Source organism: Lynx rufus, unplaced genomic scaffold, assembly GCF_022079265.1.
Source record: "Lynx rufus isolate CCGP_SWC_20201006 ecotype Redwood Valley unplaced genomic scaffold, mLynRuf1.p SCAF_2, whole genome shotgun sequence".
NCBI lineage: Eukaryota > Metazoa > Chordata > Mammalia > Carnivora > Felidae > Lynx > Lynx rufus.
The window spans coordinates 119,637,847-119,654,759 of NW_025814834.1; the positions used below are offsets into that span (position 1 = coordinate 119,637,847).

Sequence of the window (16,913 nt, forward strand, 5' to 3'; positions counted from 1 at the left end):
TTTATTCATTTGTTGAGACAGAGAGAGACAGAGCATGAACGGGGGAGGGTCAGAGAGAGGGAGACACAGAATCCGAAACAGGCCCCAGGCTCTGAGCTGTCAGCACAGAGCCCGACGCGGGGCTCGAACTCACGGACCGCGAGATCATGACCTGAGCCGAAGTCGGCCGCTTAACCGACTGAGCCACCCAGGCGCCCCCAGATTTTGATTTTAAATAGATCATTCTGGCTGCCGAGTGAGACTGTGTGGAGGGGATAAAAGTGGATGGGAAACGCAAGAAATTGTGATGGTTTTAACTAAAAGAAGCAGAGATGAAGATAAGCAAAAAAATCCAACATATGTTTAGGAAGTAGACTTGGAAAAACAGATAAAAGTCTATTAATGAGGGGCGCTTGGGTGGCTCAGTCAGTTACGTGTCTGACTCGATTTTGGCTCACAGTTCATGAGATCAAGCCCCACATGAGGCTCTGCACTGACACACATGCACACACATGCACTCACACACATGCACACACAGACACACTCTCAAAATAAATAAATGAACATTTTTTTAAAGTCTATTAATGGTAATGTTAAAACCACAGTTCAGTAGAAAGATGTGTATTTGTCCAGCACAGTGAATTAAGGTCACCAGACCTAGCAGAGAAGGGAAATTTTTTTTCAAGATGTATTCAACAAATACTTGTCAGGCACCTACTATGTTTTTAGGCACTGTTTTAGGCAGCATGAATATAGCAGTGAACAAAAAGGACAAAAATGCCTGCACTCATGGAAGTTAGAGTACGGGGAAGCAAAAAGTAAACTGTTTAGAGCAACTGGAGACAAGTGCTAAGAAAAATTGAAGTGGGGGATGGGGATAGGGAGTCCTGGAGATATGGGCAGGAGGAAGGGATTGCAATTCTCAGTAGGCAAAGTTTCTCTGAGAAGCAATAGGGTATTTGGGGGAAGAGTCTTCTAAGCAGAGAACATCAAACACAAAGGTTCACAGGAGGGAGCATGCCAGAGTGTTTGGGAGCAGAAAGGAGGCCAGTGAGGCGGGGCAGAGCGAGCACATGGTGAGGAAGGAGGAGGAGGGAAGGTCAAGAAGTAACAGCAAGGCTGTGCAGGGGGCAGATTGTAAAAGCCTTTCAGGCTGTACTGAAGCATTTGGCCACTGGAATCCTGTGAGTCAAAAAGGGGGTTGAACTGAGTGATGAATGTTTTAAAAGGGCTAGCTACTGTTTTGACAACAGACTAGATGCGGAAGGCAGAAACAGGAAGACAATTGCAATAATCCTACGGGGTGATGCCTTAAACCCTTGGGTGCACCCAGTAAGTTGTTCCAAAAAGAATCGTGTAGACAGAGGTGTAGAGGGCTTCTCAGGAAGGCAGAAGAGAGACTGGCATTTGTTTAGAAATTCTTGTCCTTCCTTCTCTGCCTCAAGGCTGGATGTTGGCATGAATCTTCATTTTGTTAAGTTCCAGATGGACATCAAAGTACCAGACAAGGCATGCTGGACTACACACACCACCTGGCGATTTTTTTATTATTCAAAAGCAGATCACCAGCTTGTGGTTCTTCCGGGTCGTCTGCCTCTTTCCCTTCTCTATCCATTAAAAACTTTCCACAAGAGTGAACAATTAAAGAGATGAACGTACTAGTTACAAATTCCCCTCTGTTGTAATAAAGTAGGGGAAGGATACTGAAGCCATCAACCAGAACACTGTCTTGAAAAATTTGAAAAACTTACACTTAACTGCTGCCATGCAGCCATTGGATGGATTCCTTTATATGCTCAGCCTACAGACTTAGGTAGATGACAGTGTTTGTGCCATCAGGAACATGGTCATTCCTCAGGCCAAATTCAACCCAGCCAAAATGTTTTATTTGGTCAGCACAAGATTGACCCACTCTTAACTTCTCTTAGAAAATGAATGGGTCTAGGGGCATCTGGGTGGCTCAGTCAGTTGAGTGTCCGACTTCGGCTCAGGTCATGATCTCGTGATTTGTGGGTTGGAGTCCCGCATCAGGCTCTGTGCCAACAGCTCAGAGCCTGGAGCCTGTTTCGGTTTCTTTCTCCTCCTTTTTCTCCCCTCCCCCACTTGGGTTTGTTCTCTCTCTCTCTCTCTCTCTCAAAAGTAAATAAACATTAAAAAAGAAAATGAATGGGTCTAGCAACACTGGGCCTGCCTTCCCACATAGGGGACAACCTATCACCTTTCAACGGAACATGTCTTCTCCAGTCTGTCACAGTCCCTGTCCTTCCTATCTTTGTAGTCCCAGCTTACATACTCACTTTTGATACCCTCCTGGCTTCTGTGTAGGTCTCTGAGGCTGTTACCCAGGTACAGATCAAATGCAGACAGAATTTCATTTCTGCTTTAACACACAGTCTTGAGAATGGATAAGGCATATGTGGTATGCATACACACACACACACACACACACAACGGAATATTATACAGCCATAAGAAGGATGAAATCTTTCCATGTGAGACAACATGGATGGAGCTAGAAGGTCTTATACTAAGTGAAATAAATGGGAAAGACAAAGACAATATGATCTCACTCATATGAGGAATCTAAAAAAACACACACACAAATGAAAAAAACAAGCAAAAAGCAGAATCAGACCTATAAATACAGAGAAAAAAGCGATGGTCGCCAGAGGGGAGGGGGCAAAATGGGTGGAAGTGAGTGGCAGATACAGGCTTCTAGTTAAGGAATGAATAAGTCATGGGGATAAATGGTACCGTATAGGGAAGACAGTCAACGATATTATAATGGCAATGTGTGGAGACAGCTGCTACACTTGTGACAAACTTGTTGAATCACTATGTTGTACATCTGAAACTAATATAACATTGTATATCAACCACACTCAAATAAAATTTTAAAAAGACTGTCTTGAGTAACCTAGTTTCTTCAGCGTGCAATTCACTAATCTATGCTGATGAACCACTAACACTGGCTTATAAATCACTTTTACCTCTTGGGCTTCAGTTTCCTCAAATATTTGTAAAGGAACTACATGGATTTTTCTAAGGTCCCTTGCAGTCATTATGCAGTTCTATTCTAATAGATGCTTAACCATAAAGCCCATTTTAATACTTTCCAAGGATCTGGGGGACTGTCCGGACATGATCTTGTTTAATCCTCTTTGCTCTGAAGATTCCACACTCCAGATCAGGAGCAGGTGACAACAAGGCAAGGTGTACAGGCCCCATGAGATACCCCACCTTCTGCAGCCCCAACCCACATGTACTCTGAGCTAGCTGCCTGCCCACTAGGAATCAGTAAGTGTCAGGGCAGAGAGGTCACTTTGGATGGGCACTGAGTTAATGGGCATACTTACAATCTCAGGAGATTTTTTAAAAATCACTTTAACTCTATTAACAGCTCAAGTTCCCTCTCTTATTACCCAAGAGTGGGGCTCATCATCTGCTCCAAAAGGTTAGGAAGGAATTTGATGCTCCCCCAGGGAAGGGGAGTGCTCACAGTGAAGAAACACAGGGTATATGTCTAGGGGACTGCAATCTGTGACAACAGCAGATAAACCAAAGTGCAAAGAGAACTGAGGTATGCTAGAGACAGACTCCAAGCTGGGTCATACACACACACATGCACATGTACACTGCTTTGTGAAGCAGTAATATATGTTGGTAAATTCTTCCATATTACTCAAATCTGGAAAAAACTTGTATGTCCTTGTCCTAGGTTGCTCGAATTGAAGTGTTTGTAGGTTTATTTTTTAACATCAGCCCATGGATGACTCATGCTCAGCTAGCATATGGTTCATTAGAGCACTCATAGCTCTCCAGCATAGATGTACGTATATAATCTTTCTCCCAAGATACTTTTACCTTACATGGTGCTTTTCCTGTATAAATGAGCCATGCTTTCCCTCAATGAGCCTTATCCTTTCTCTCCCTCTACCTCATCAATCTGTCAATACTGATACCAATGCCACTAACGTTACAATTATTAATTTTGCCAAGCCACTCTCTTGCTTAATTTGAAGAACCAAGCATTTTCCAAGTACAACCCACCCACAAGCTGTTCACCCACTTAATTTCCGCATGGTATATTGCCCACGCTTTCTTGATTTGCTGTTAAGCAGCTAAGAAGATATTGGACTCAAACAACACATCGACATTCAATATCCCACATTACTAGCTTTTCCTAGTTTTCCAGGATGGTCAGGTTGACAATAATCAGAAAATAATTGATTCTCTCAAAGCCATCTGCTACACTCTGATACTCTGCTGCTATCAAACTGTGCTCTGAGGATTTTTTTCCAGTAATTTCCTAAATATAGTAGTTTCAATTATGTCAGGAATATCCAAGCACTCAATTTTGCTTTCCTTTGCTTGCAAATGGCCTCACTGACATAGCTCCTTTCTAAAATGTAAGCAGCTGGTCCTGCTTTCTCTCCTAACAGTGTGGGGAGGGGTAGAAACATGGGTCCTTCTTCCTTACCAAGGGGTAACACGACAATGGAGCCTGCAGAGAGATATTTTCTGTAGGGAAGTCATGACTTTCCCTTGCAAACTGCATATTTGGGGTTATTGTCTCATATTTTGGTCTGTTTAATTTGTGGACCCAGAAGAGCAATGCATCTTGTTAACGGACCATATCATTCACAAGCAATGGCAAATGGCAACCATAGGCCTTTACCATTACAAAGTAGGATGTGCAACACATCTTTGACAGTATGAGACAGTGGTATCCCAGGACCATAGTCACCCCCCAAACTATTTCTAAGGAGCTGATGCCTGTCCAGTCCCCATTACCTTCTCCTTCGTCTCACCTAGTAAAATGTTTAACCTACGGGTATTTCTTCCCATAGGGGTATCCAAACTCCCAAAGCAGCAGTTATTTTTAGGTCCTCCCCCCAGGGCAATCACTTCCAACACGCAGTCTGGGCCCCCTCCTTCATTACTCACCACCACTCTTGCTTAAGATCTCTAAACCTGCAGACAAAGGCCATCTCTTGGAGGCATTTTCTATCTTTCATACTTCTTTGTATATAGATTTTTTTTAAGTATAAACAAAAATTCAGAAGGGGGAAACAATCTGCTATAACAGTACTTAGAGCAAAAACCTGGGCCTTGACACTGTTTATAGGGTTTTTCATTCCATCTTATAAACATTTATTGAGAAGTGGCTTATACGGCCAGCCCTGGAAATATAAAGGTGAAAAAGAAATTAAACCCTGTCATCAAAGTACTCAGAGACTACTGGGGAAGGCACATAGGATTCAACAAGAATAATGAGATTTAAAACAGATTGAAAAATACAAACAAGAGAGCAATTAATTTTGTCCTGGTGGGAGAAAATATGCAGAAAACAGAGAACACTGAATCCAGCCTTGAAGGATGGGTACAAATAACACAAGGAAACATGACAAAGACCCCAAAATAGGAGAATGAAGGGTGTATTTGTGGTTTTCATTTTGTTCCCTCCTGCCTGAGTAAACATAAACTGCCCCCAGGACCCCTTCCAACATTTTTACCTTTCCCTGTCCTCAAGCTGTCCTCCTCCAAGCTCTAACCCTGAGGTAGGAAGCTGTATTAAGGGAAGTCACGGGAGGAAACCAGGTCTGCACTTAGCACTTTCCTCCTCCTCATCTGACTACTTAGAATCCCCAAGGACAATCTAAAATGTTAAACAAGATGGGGTGCCCAGGTGGGTGACTCAGTCAGTTAGGCTAGGCGTCTGACCCTTGGTTTAGGCTCAGGTCATGATCTCACAGTTCGTGAGTTCAAGCCCTGCATCGGGCTCTGTGCTGACAGTGTGGAGTCTGCTTGGGATTTCTCCCTCCCTCTGTCTCTCCCTCCCCAACTGATGCTGTCTCTGTCTCTCTCAAAATAAATAAATCTTAAAAAAATAAATGTTAAACAAGAAGATTTTTACACAGCAAAAATGTCTATAGATAAGGACCAGAAGAAAATCTGCACAAGGGATAAGGCTGGAGGTTTAGGATGGCAGAAAATACAAGTGAATATCTTCCTTTTTACACGATTTTATGCTAAAAGGTTAATTCTTACTTTTTTAAAAAAGAGAATGTATTTTGATCCAATTTACATTGTTCTTCTAAAGTATGGCCTCAATAAAAGAGAAACTATGTAAGAGACTAGGTTCAGTCTGATCTTCTCCAACAGTGGGGATTATGTGGTATGACACAGGAAGATTGTTGAAGTTTGCGGTTAATTGGGGCCCTCCTCAGCACTAGACACTGAACTAAACATATATTCTATTGTGGTTCCTATATATTTTTTTTTAATTTTTTTTTCAACGTTTTTATTTATTTTTGGGACAGAGAGAGACAGAGCATGAACGGGGGAGGGGCAGAGAGAGAGGGAGACACAGAATCCAAAACAGGCTCCAGGCTCCGAGCCATCAGCCCAGAGCCTGACGCGGGGCTCGAACTCACGGACCGCGAGATCGTGACCTGGCTGAAGTCGGACGCTTAACCGACTGCGCCACCCAGGCGCCCCGGTTCCTATATTTTTAAAAACATTTTTTTTAATGTTTATTTCTGAGAGAGAGACAGAGTGCAAGTGGGGGAGGGGCAGAGACAGAAAGAGACACAGAATCTGAAGCAGGCTCCAGGCTCCAAGCTGTCAGCAGAGAGCCCGACATAGGGCTTGAACCAACAAACTGTGAGATCATGACCTGAGCCCAAGTCGGATGCTTAACCGACTGAGCCACCCAGGCGCCGCAAGCTCCTATATTCTTGAAACTCATTTGACATGAGTTACTAAATTCTGGTTCAAATGAAAGAAATCTTTCTGATGTTCAGATATCATTTTTTTTTTGTACTTTTAATTTGTATCCACATTCAATGCTTGCAAATACAAAAGGGTTGGAAGGACAAGAACTGTGGCCTACTTTCTTTAATGTTTGGAGCACAGGCCCTGAAGGCTATTGAATGGTAGGGTTTCACAAATAGTGCCAATTTAGGAACAAAGACATCTACAGGTGACTGTCCCTGGACTGCTTGAGCCTAACTTCATGGTTCAACATGTTTTCTTTCAGCAGAATTTTCCTCAGCACTAATCTTGCATGAAATGACCATCATTATTGTGGACAACCCCTGTCACCCACCACCAACACTGTTACCACAATGCATCGAGTGTCTGATGCTTTCCAGGCATCATCTCATTCAGTCCTCACAAAATCCTGTCAGGTAGCTACTGTATCCCTATTTCACAGATGAGGCAACAAGAGGCCTAGGAAGATGAAGTGATTTGCCCAAGATCACACGGCTAGTTGGTGTCAAGCCTGAACTTGAAAATGGCACTTTGGGGGAGGCGGGGCGCCTGGGTGGCTTAGTCAGTTGAGCATCCGACTTCAGCTCAGGTCACAATTTCACAATTCGTGAGCTCGAGCCCCGAATCGGGCTCTGTGCTGACAGCTCAGAGCCTGGAGCCCGCTTCAGATTCTGTGTCTCCCTTTCTCTCTGCCCCTCCCTTGCTCATGCTCTCTCTGTCTCTCTCAAAAATAAAGAAACAAAAAAAAAAAAAAAAGGGAAAAAATGGCAGCTGGGGCTCCTGGTGGCTCAGTTGGTTAAGTGTCCAACTCTTGATATCAGCTCAGGTCATGATCTCATCATTTGTGAGATTAAGCCCTGTGTGGAAATCTGCACTGACAGCGCACAGAGCCTGCCTGAAATTCTCTCTTTCCCTCTCTCTCTCTCTGCCCCTTCCCCACTCTCTCCCTCTCTGTCTCTCAAAATAAATAAATAAAACATTAAAAAGAAAAAAAGAAAAATAAGAAAATGGCACCTGACTCCAAACCTTGACTCTTTCCAATATGTCTTCCTTCTACCGTCACCCCTATCCAGAGCTTCCTCTGTACCTGCCTTGACTGCAGGGAAGTGACCCCTGAGAATCTGAGGGTGGACAGTGGTGCCATGTGAAGATTGGATTTAGAGTCAAATCCAGACACAAATTTGTGTTTTGAGATGCCGACTCATCCCCACTGGACACAGCTCACACTTGAGTATTTCAATACCAGTATAACAGATGCCATGTGACAAAAGAATTACAATCCTAAAAGGGAAGTGACGAGTATGACTTTTTATACAGGTCCTATCCTGGAAAGTGAGTCATCCATCATTATATACTTCCCTATCTCTACCCAAATCTCTCTAAATGTTCACAACTTCCCTGAACCTCTTCTGTGCTAACACTTAACACTGTCCGTAATGGACAAAGGGAATAAACTGAAAGGCAGAAGGGGTAATGGACACAATCAAAACAGGAAAGGCCACTAGTGAACCAGCTTTCAGACTTGTCCTCAGATCTTTTTTTCTCCTGCCAAGAGAGACATGGAGTGTATCTTCCATGTTCCAAATGTTGCCAAATACCACCCCCCATTCAGCACTAAAACTGCATAAACATATTCGAATGCAAATAGGGTAGAAGTCACAGATGCAGAGCACAAATACAGAGAGATTAGAATTTTTTCTCATCTCGAGACCTATCATTATCACCTCTGCAAGCTAGGATGCTGAATTGGCAAAGCCCCCTCAGAACAGAGAGAGCATCGCCTGTGAATCTCTCTCTGCACACTAAGTGTGGGCTGACTTGGCACGGATACAGCAGAGTCCACTTTTCTCCAGTACAGGCTGCAATTACACCCTTCACTCAACAGAGTCTATTCACTGAGAGTGACCACGGCCAAATGGAACTCTGGGAGACAGTTTTCTGAAGTGCTAATCAGTCCTCAATAGCTACAGGGAGCTACCAGCACCATTGTGCACCTGCATCGACTCGTCCAAATTTTATGACCTTTTTCTGCTCTTGGGCTAAGGCCCAAAAGGAATGAACATTATTTTTCTTGCTCCTGTCCATCAAGGTTCAGAGACACAAACCACTTAATACCATAAAAAGGTAAAGGAAGTTCAAGTAATTATTTTTCTCACTTTGCCCCATGAGGTTATCAGACATCCAAATATCTAATATATCCTCTTCCCTATGCCCCGAATCAGCAAAGACACTGACATCACTCTTTCAAAAGAGGTGTAAAAATAATCTGTTTTGGATTCAGTCACATCACCCAGGGATTGTGTACGGCTTCTCCACCCACTTCTAAAACTTTGCTCATATGCTTTTTACTTTTGGTCCTGGCAGTGAATGCATTCCGCAATCCTCAGTTTTCATGAACCACCACTATTCACAAGGCCCTGCGGCATGCCCAGGCAGTTGGCACAATCTGTCTCAGAGCGCTAGACCAAGCATAAAGACCAAGCATTTCCTGTCTCTACCTACTTTTTTACTCACATAATCTTTTACTGTTTCCTTTCTTCATTATGTCCATTTTTTAAACATTTATTTATTTTTGAGACAGAGAGAGACAAAGCATGAATGGGGGAGGGTCAGAGAGAGAGGGAGACACAGAATCTGAAACAGACTCTGGGCTCTGAGCTGTCAGCACAGAGCCTGACGCAGGGCTCGAACTCACGGACCGTGAGATCATGACCTGAGCCAAAGTCGGACGCTCAACCTACTGAGCCACCCAGGCACCGTTCGTTATGTCCATTTTTAATGATTTAAAAAGAATTACATGCTTCTTCCAGAATATTTTGGAAAGAAGAAAAATGTATACAGAAAAATCATAAAAAATGCTACCACCTAAAGGCAACATCGACAAAGAGTTTTCACATATTTACTTTCAGTTGTTCTTCAGTTCATATGCCTGTGTGAATTCTACAAAATAGAAATGATACTGCATGTACAACTTTGTATCTTGATTTTATTTATATCATTGAAATCAAAGGTTTTGAGGAATGCACTTGTAGGGGAAGAGTCAGGGGAGGAGAGCAGAGGAGGCAGATAAGAGAAGGAGGAGGAGAATTTCTTAACATTACAGATCTGCCTGAAATTTAAAAAAAAAGTGAATCTAGAGTCTTCTTTTTCAGTATGGTTCTATAATGTACTAAAAAAAGCTTATAAAGGGAACCCTCGTGCACTGTTGGTGTGAATATAAATTGGGTGCAGCCACTGTGGAAGAGAGTATGGCGGTTCCTTACAAAATTAAAAATAGAGCTACCATATGATCCAGCAATTCCACTTCTGAGTAGTTATCCGAAGATAATGAAAACACCAATTCAAAGAGATACATGCACTTCTACATTCATTGCATTTTTTACAATAGCCAAGATATGGAAGCAAATTAAGTGTCCATCAATAGATGAATAAAGAAGATGAGTGTATATGTATGTATACACCCATACACAATGGATATCATTCAGCTCTAAAGAAGAATGAAATCTTGCCATTCATGACAACATGGGTGGGCCTAGATGGTATTGTGCTAAGGGAAATAAGTCAAATAGAGAAAGACAAATATCATATGATTTCACTTCGATGTGAAATCTAAAACAAAACAAAACAAGCACATAAAATAAAACAGGAACAGACTTATATATACAGAAAATAAACTATTGGTTACCAGAGGTGGGGAAGGGTTGAAGGTATGGGTGAAATAGATGGAAAGGATTAAGTGGTACAAAATTCCAGTTATAAAATAAGTAAGTTATGGGGATGTAATGCACAGCATAAGAAATATAGTCAATAATACACTAAAACTTCTGTGTGGTGACAGATGGTAACTAGACTTACTGTGGGAGCATTTCATAATGTATAAAAATATTGAATCACTATGATGCATACCTGAAACTAATATGACATTGTATGTAAATTGCACTTCCACGAAGGAAAACAAATTTTAAAAATATAAAACAAAGATGATAGAATCCTAGAGGATAATAAAATTGACTGAGGGTTACTGAGTCTTGGGGATTGTTAAGGCAGTAAAAGACTCTGAAGTGCTTAGAAGGATTGACATAGCTGACTCCCAGGCTCAGTAGGGATAGGGAAAAAAAGCAGGGACAAAAAGCTTTTATAACCAGCTGTATCCATTCCACAAGAAGGAGACACCTACCAACCAGATGTTCGTATCAGCCTTGTGGGGAATGTTCTCTAGAAAGTTCTAAATCGAGGATCTTCTAAGTGCTAGAAACAATATTAGATGCTGAAGATTTAGAGACAAAAAACAGAAGTCCTCTCTTCCAATGAGCTGAGAAAATGGAAAATACCCCGTCAACCAACTAACTAGCTTCAAGCTACGACAGAGTAGACAGAGCATACTCTGGCTACAGAAAACACCCAGAACTAGGTTCCAAAAATAATTCCTAAAGGAGGTAATAATGAAACTAATCTTTGAAGGGTAAATAAAGTTATCCTAGCAAAGGCGAGGGTAGGTGTGTGTGGAACAGCTGGCGTATTAAGGCCCACCTAATAATTTTAGCTCAGAAAGAGTGAAATGACACCCTACAACCAGTTCCTTAGGTGGTCTGGCATAATACTGCCCCGTGGCGCCAATAACCTGGAAATCTCTGAGTAACACACAGAAGAAGCGTTGTCAAACCAACTAAGTTGCAAACTTTATACGTTGTCACTTTATGGGCATAAATGTCAATTTCTTCTTGCTGTAAAAACATATATTGACTTAGTTTTAAAGCAGCATGTAAAGGATGTTGTGCATAATCCCATAACCAAATACAGCATCTATTTTTTTTCCTCTCCTTGCGATATCCTAATACGTATGTGTAATTTTGATGTTATTTATATCCATTTTGACTTTCTTATTTTAAATTTTCTGCTTAGTACTGTTTCAGGAAACACTTCAAGATGGTAAGAGATTAACAGAAAGAGGGAAGCATTTTACCCTAAAGAGGAGGAGAAGTTGGGAATGTTGCTACTGATTCATCTAGGACACATCACTTTATGTCAGTGTGCCTCCATTTCCCTTTCTGCAGTACAGGACTCAAGTCTTGAAAATGATGGTTAAACTGAACGAAATACCTTCTACATTCCTGTGAGTTATAGGAGTCTGAATGCTAAGCAGTTTGCCATGTATATTCAACAACTAGAAATGTTTGATGTAGTTAACCTACTTCTTTTTAAATTTTCTTTTTTTTTTTTTGAACGTTTATTTATTTTTGGGACAGAGAGAGACAGAGCATGAATGGGGGAGGGGCAGAGAGAGAGGGAGACACAGAATCGGAAACAGGCTCCAGGCTCCGAGCCATCAGCCCAGAGCCTGATGCGGGGCTCGAACTCACGGACCGCGAGATCGTGACCTGGCTGAAGTCGGACGCTTAACCGACTGCGCCACCCAGGCGCCCCAACCTACTTCTTTTTAAATAAAGTTTATTTATTAATTTTGAGAGAGAGAGGGAGGGAGGGAGGCAGAGAGGCAGAGAGAGAGAGAGGAGAGAAATCCCAAGCAGGCTCCGCACTGTCAGTGCGGAGCCTGATGTGGGGCTCAAACTCAAACCGTGAGGTCATGACCTGAGCCGAAGTCAAGAGCTGGACGCTTACCGACTGAGCCACCTAGGTGCCCCCAGTTATCATACTTCTGAACATCCATCTATCATTCAAAAATAATCCTATAGACGAAGATGCTTTATGTACCTAGGTGTTTATCAAATGTTATTTATAATAGTTAAAAACTAGAAATCTAAAACATCCATATAGGGGAATGATTGAGTAAAGTAGTATATTTCCACATGACATTCTATTCTACATCATGAATAATAGTATTCCATATTATGACATGGAAAATAAATAAATATATTCCCGCACTGTGTGAAATACTAGAAATTGTTCCATTTTCTTTGTCAGTCAATGCTTTCTATAGGTCAGTAGTTATTGCTTCTTTATACCCCTTCCACCTTGGCCATGATGAAAAGACACCAGTTGCTACTGTCCCTAGTTGGCATTGGAGAAGCCATGGGGGAAAGAAGTTTCTAGAGAGTGGAAGAAGCAGAAAAGAACTGGAGATAATGAGACACATTAAGGGAAAATGTATTAGAAACTATTAAAGTGCTATGAAAATACAACTTAATAGTTATTATTATTATTATAGTCTATGAATAATGAGGTGCTTTAGCCATGAGAAAAAATTCAGATCATGCTTGTCTTGATGACCACAGAACTCAGAAGATGTTCTGAAACTGAGGAAAATAAGTCCTCAGTGTATTAGAATGTTTTATTTAGGTATGTATGTATGTAATGTTTTATTTATTTATTTATTTATTTATTTTTAAATTTTTTTTTTCAACATTTATTTATTTTTGGGACAGAGAGAGACAGAGCATGAACGGGGGAGGCGCAGAGAGAGAGGGAGACACAGAATCGGAAGCAGGCTCCAGGCTCTGAGCCATCAGCCCAGAGCCCGACGCGGGGCTCGAACTCACGGACCGCGAGATCGTGACCTGGCTGAAGTCGGACGCTTAACAGACTGCGCCACCCAGGCACCCCTGTTTTATTTATTTTTGAGAGAGAGAGAGAGGAGGGGCAGAGAAAGAGGGAGACACAGCTCTGTGCTGACAGCTCAGAACCCGACGTAGAGCTTGACCTCACAAACCATGAGATCATGACCTGAGCTGAAGTCTGACACTTAACTGACTGAGCCACCCAGGTGCCCCTTGAATGTTTTAAAATAGAATTGGATAGCGACACCTTAGGTCATCATGACCACTCTTGTATTCCGGACTTTCTTTCTAACTTTAAGTGCTATTTGAATTTTTGCCAGAGACAACTTGAGGAATGTTCTGAGCCTATTTTGGAATTTTATTTATAAAACAGAGTCAATTGCACTAGGAATAGTGTCCCAGGGTAGCCACTGAATGAATGGATGCTCCACACAGCTTTGTATAAATTACCCCTGATCCATCTAGAATGGTGAGGGCACTATGATGAGGGTCACCCAATTTATCCTTTAAGAGACAAAACCACCCCTTCCCAGTCTTCTGGTACTTGAAATGCACCTTTAGCATGTAAGCTGAAAGAGTCACAGGGGCAGGGATGTCCAGCCTCATCTCGTATATGGGACATAAGCAAGTGAGAGTGAAAGCACAGATTGAGATAAATCCCTTGAGCCAAAACCCAAGCATAGGCCTATTTAAAAGTAGATCAGAGTTTTGAAGGCAAAGGCTTTACTTCCCCAAATGCAGAAAATTAATTGCTAGAAGTGCTGAATGTTAAAAGGGAAATTCAAAGACCAAAGGTGTCTCAGTAACAGGATTATGAAAAGGAGCATTTTCCTTTTCATAGTGCAGCAGCACCACAGTAAGCAAAGGTACTAGAGTCTACCAGACGTTCATGCTCCAATGCTAAATTAACCTCTCTGGCCTCCACGGCCACATCTATAAAATGGAGGGAAATGCCATCTCTGGTCATAACTGCATTAGTACGTAGGACTCTCTGCCAACTCACCATGAATTCAAAGAGAAATAAATGTCCTTGCTTCCTCCACAGTTAGGAAGGAGTTAATGTAGAGTTTAGTTAAGCTAAGAGTTAATACGGAGCTGAATAAATGCAAATAAGCTATCAATGGGGATCATTTAAGTGCAATATAACCATGTAAATGGGCTTGTCTTACTTGAAGGCCCTATTTTATGTGGGTGAGAAGGAACAAAATCAAATTTTTTGAATTTTCAGACAGAACCACTATTTTTCTTGGCTGTTATTTTCTTTCTCTAAATTTTCATAGCCATGGCAGGCAAATACAATCAATGCTTGCATTTTATTAAATGAAATTACAGTTACATAAAACAAAACAGACTATTAAATTCCTTTCCTTTCCTAACCTTCAATCTTATAAGTAGCCTTTAAATAGGTCAAGCTCACTTTTTCTTGAGTTATTTGTTTAGGGAAGTTGAATAAGGTTCACATATGATTTGCCTGACTTTTACTCAGCTTTCCCATATGCTAGAAACGAGAACATTTCCACCTAAAAGGGGAAGAGAATCAGCGATGACTTTTCCAGCATTTAATAGTTTGGTTGCCTGGATAATGGCCCTCGGAAGAAATCCACAATCCTAATCTCCAGATCCCGTGAAGGTGCTACTTTACATGGCAAAAGGGATTTTGAAATGAGGGGATTATCCCAGATTATCCAGTTGGGCCCAGAGTAATCACAAGGGTCCTTGTAAGAGATAATGGGAGAATCAGAGTTAGAAGAGGGTATAAGGGAACAGAGACTAGAGTGTTACCCTTGCTGAAAAGGGACCATGAAGCAAGGAATGTGGACAGCCTCTAAAGCTGGAAAAGGCAAGGAATAGATTCTTCTCTAGAGCTTCTAGGAGGAACACGCTCCTGCTGACACTGTCACTTTAGTCTAGAAGACCAATTTCCAGACTTCTGACCTCCAGAACTGCAAGAAAATACATCCATCTTGTTAAGCCACTAAATTTGTGGTAATTTGTTTCAGCAGGAAAAAGAAACGAATGCAACTAAGGAATCTGAACTATGCCCTCTTCCTTAGTGAGTTGCTAGTCCAGATAAGTGAATGCTAAAAATTCAGAGCTGTAGAAACTGTTTGTCTGATAGATGCTGCACTTACAAGCTGAGCAAAATTACCCTCATCATCAGGGTCCTCTTCATCTCCATAAACATATTGCTTTGATAACTCTTACCCTATTCATGGATATTAGCTTGCTTAATGACCAAATCAGCTTTTTGTAAGGCCAATGTATTCACAGGAAATTCGCCATTCCAGAACAAACCATGATCTCCCCAAATGATTTAACCACAGAGTCTAGCAATAGGAAGGCAACATCCCTGGGTAAAAAACACTACTATTGACCTCTAGTAGGGCAATGACATGCAGCTGGCAGCAGGGGTTATTCAATTTTGAGAACTCACATACTCAGCCCCCTGACCTTTGTGGATAGTCTGAGCAAGACGAAGAGTATGGAGTCTCATGTGAAGAATCTTCCAGAGAGGAAGCTTTCCAGAGTTGCCAAGAATGAAACTCGGAAACAGAATCACAGTTGGGGGGCCTGGGTGGCTCAGTCGGTTGTGTCCAACTTCGGCTCAGGTCATGATCTCACAGTTCATGAGTTTGAGCCCCGCATCCGGCTCTATGCTGACAGTGTAGAGTGTAGTAGGTTCCCAAGTGAACCTGCTTGGGATTCTCTCTCTCTCCTTCTCTCTCTGCCCCTCCTCCATGTTCTCACTCTCTTTCTCTCAAAATAAATAAATAAACTAAAAAAAAAAAAAAAAGAATCACAGTCAAATTTATTCATAAGCTTAAGAGTAGTCAGGATAAGCAACCAGTTCCAGAACCAACTCAGAAACTGAATGACCAACAAAACTCCGCTCTAGGCTATATCTCCTTCTCAGCTGTGTGTGTTCCCTAGGAACATTATTTAATTTCTGTAAAGTTCAATTTTCCTTGTCTGAAAAATGAATATAATAACATTTCCCTTATACCTCATAAGGCTGTGAGGATTAGGTGAAATAAAATACGCCAAGGGATTAGCACACAAGTTAATAAATGCAAGCCTGATAAATGGTTGCTCTAAAGTTAATTTTTATTCTTTGAATTTCCCAAGTTGTGCTTCTCCACTGTGCTCTCATGTATACATGTCTGCCTTAGCCTCTATTAGGGGCACCTGGGTGGCTCAGTCGGTTAAGCATCTGACTTCGGCTCAGGTCATGATCTCAGGGTTCATGAGTTTGAGCCCCTCATTGGGCTCTCTGCTGTCAGCAGAGTCTGCTTCGGATCCTCTGTCTCCCCCACTCTCTGCCCCTCCCTCACTTGCATGCTCTGTCTCTCTCAAAATAAATAAATAAACTTAAAAAAAAAAAAGAATTATAGACAATGAGGAAGTACAACCCTCAAAGACAGAAAGCCAGTCTCATTCATTGTTTTACCCTTAGCATTTAGCACAGTGCTTTGCGAGTATTGGGCTCTCGCATTTTTTTAAGCTTTTTTTTTTTTTAATGTTTGTGTATTTTTAAGAGAGAGAGAGGTAGAGAGAGAAGGAGACACAGAATCTGAAGCAGGCACCAGTCTCTGAGCATCAGCACAGAGCCGAACCCGGGGGCTTGAACTCACAAACTGTGAG

At 41.8% G+C, this 16,913-nt stretch overlaps 1 protein-coding gene across 1 annotated transcript in view; it reads right to left on the reverse strand.

Annotated features, from left to right (window-relative positions):
• LOC124515283 (myomegalin-like) overlaps positions 1–16,913 on the reverse strand; it is a 114,079-nt gene that overhangs the window by 65,766 nt on the left and 31,400 nt on the right. The gene's annotated exons all lie outside the window — the stretch shown is intronic.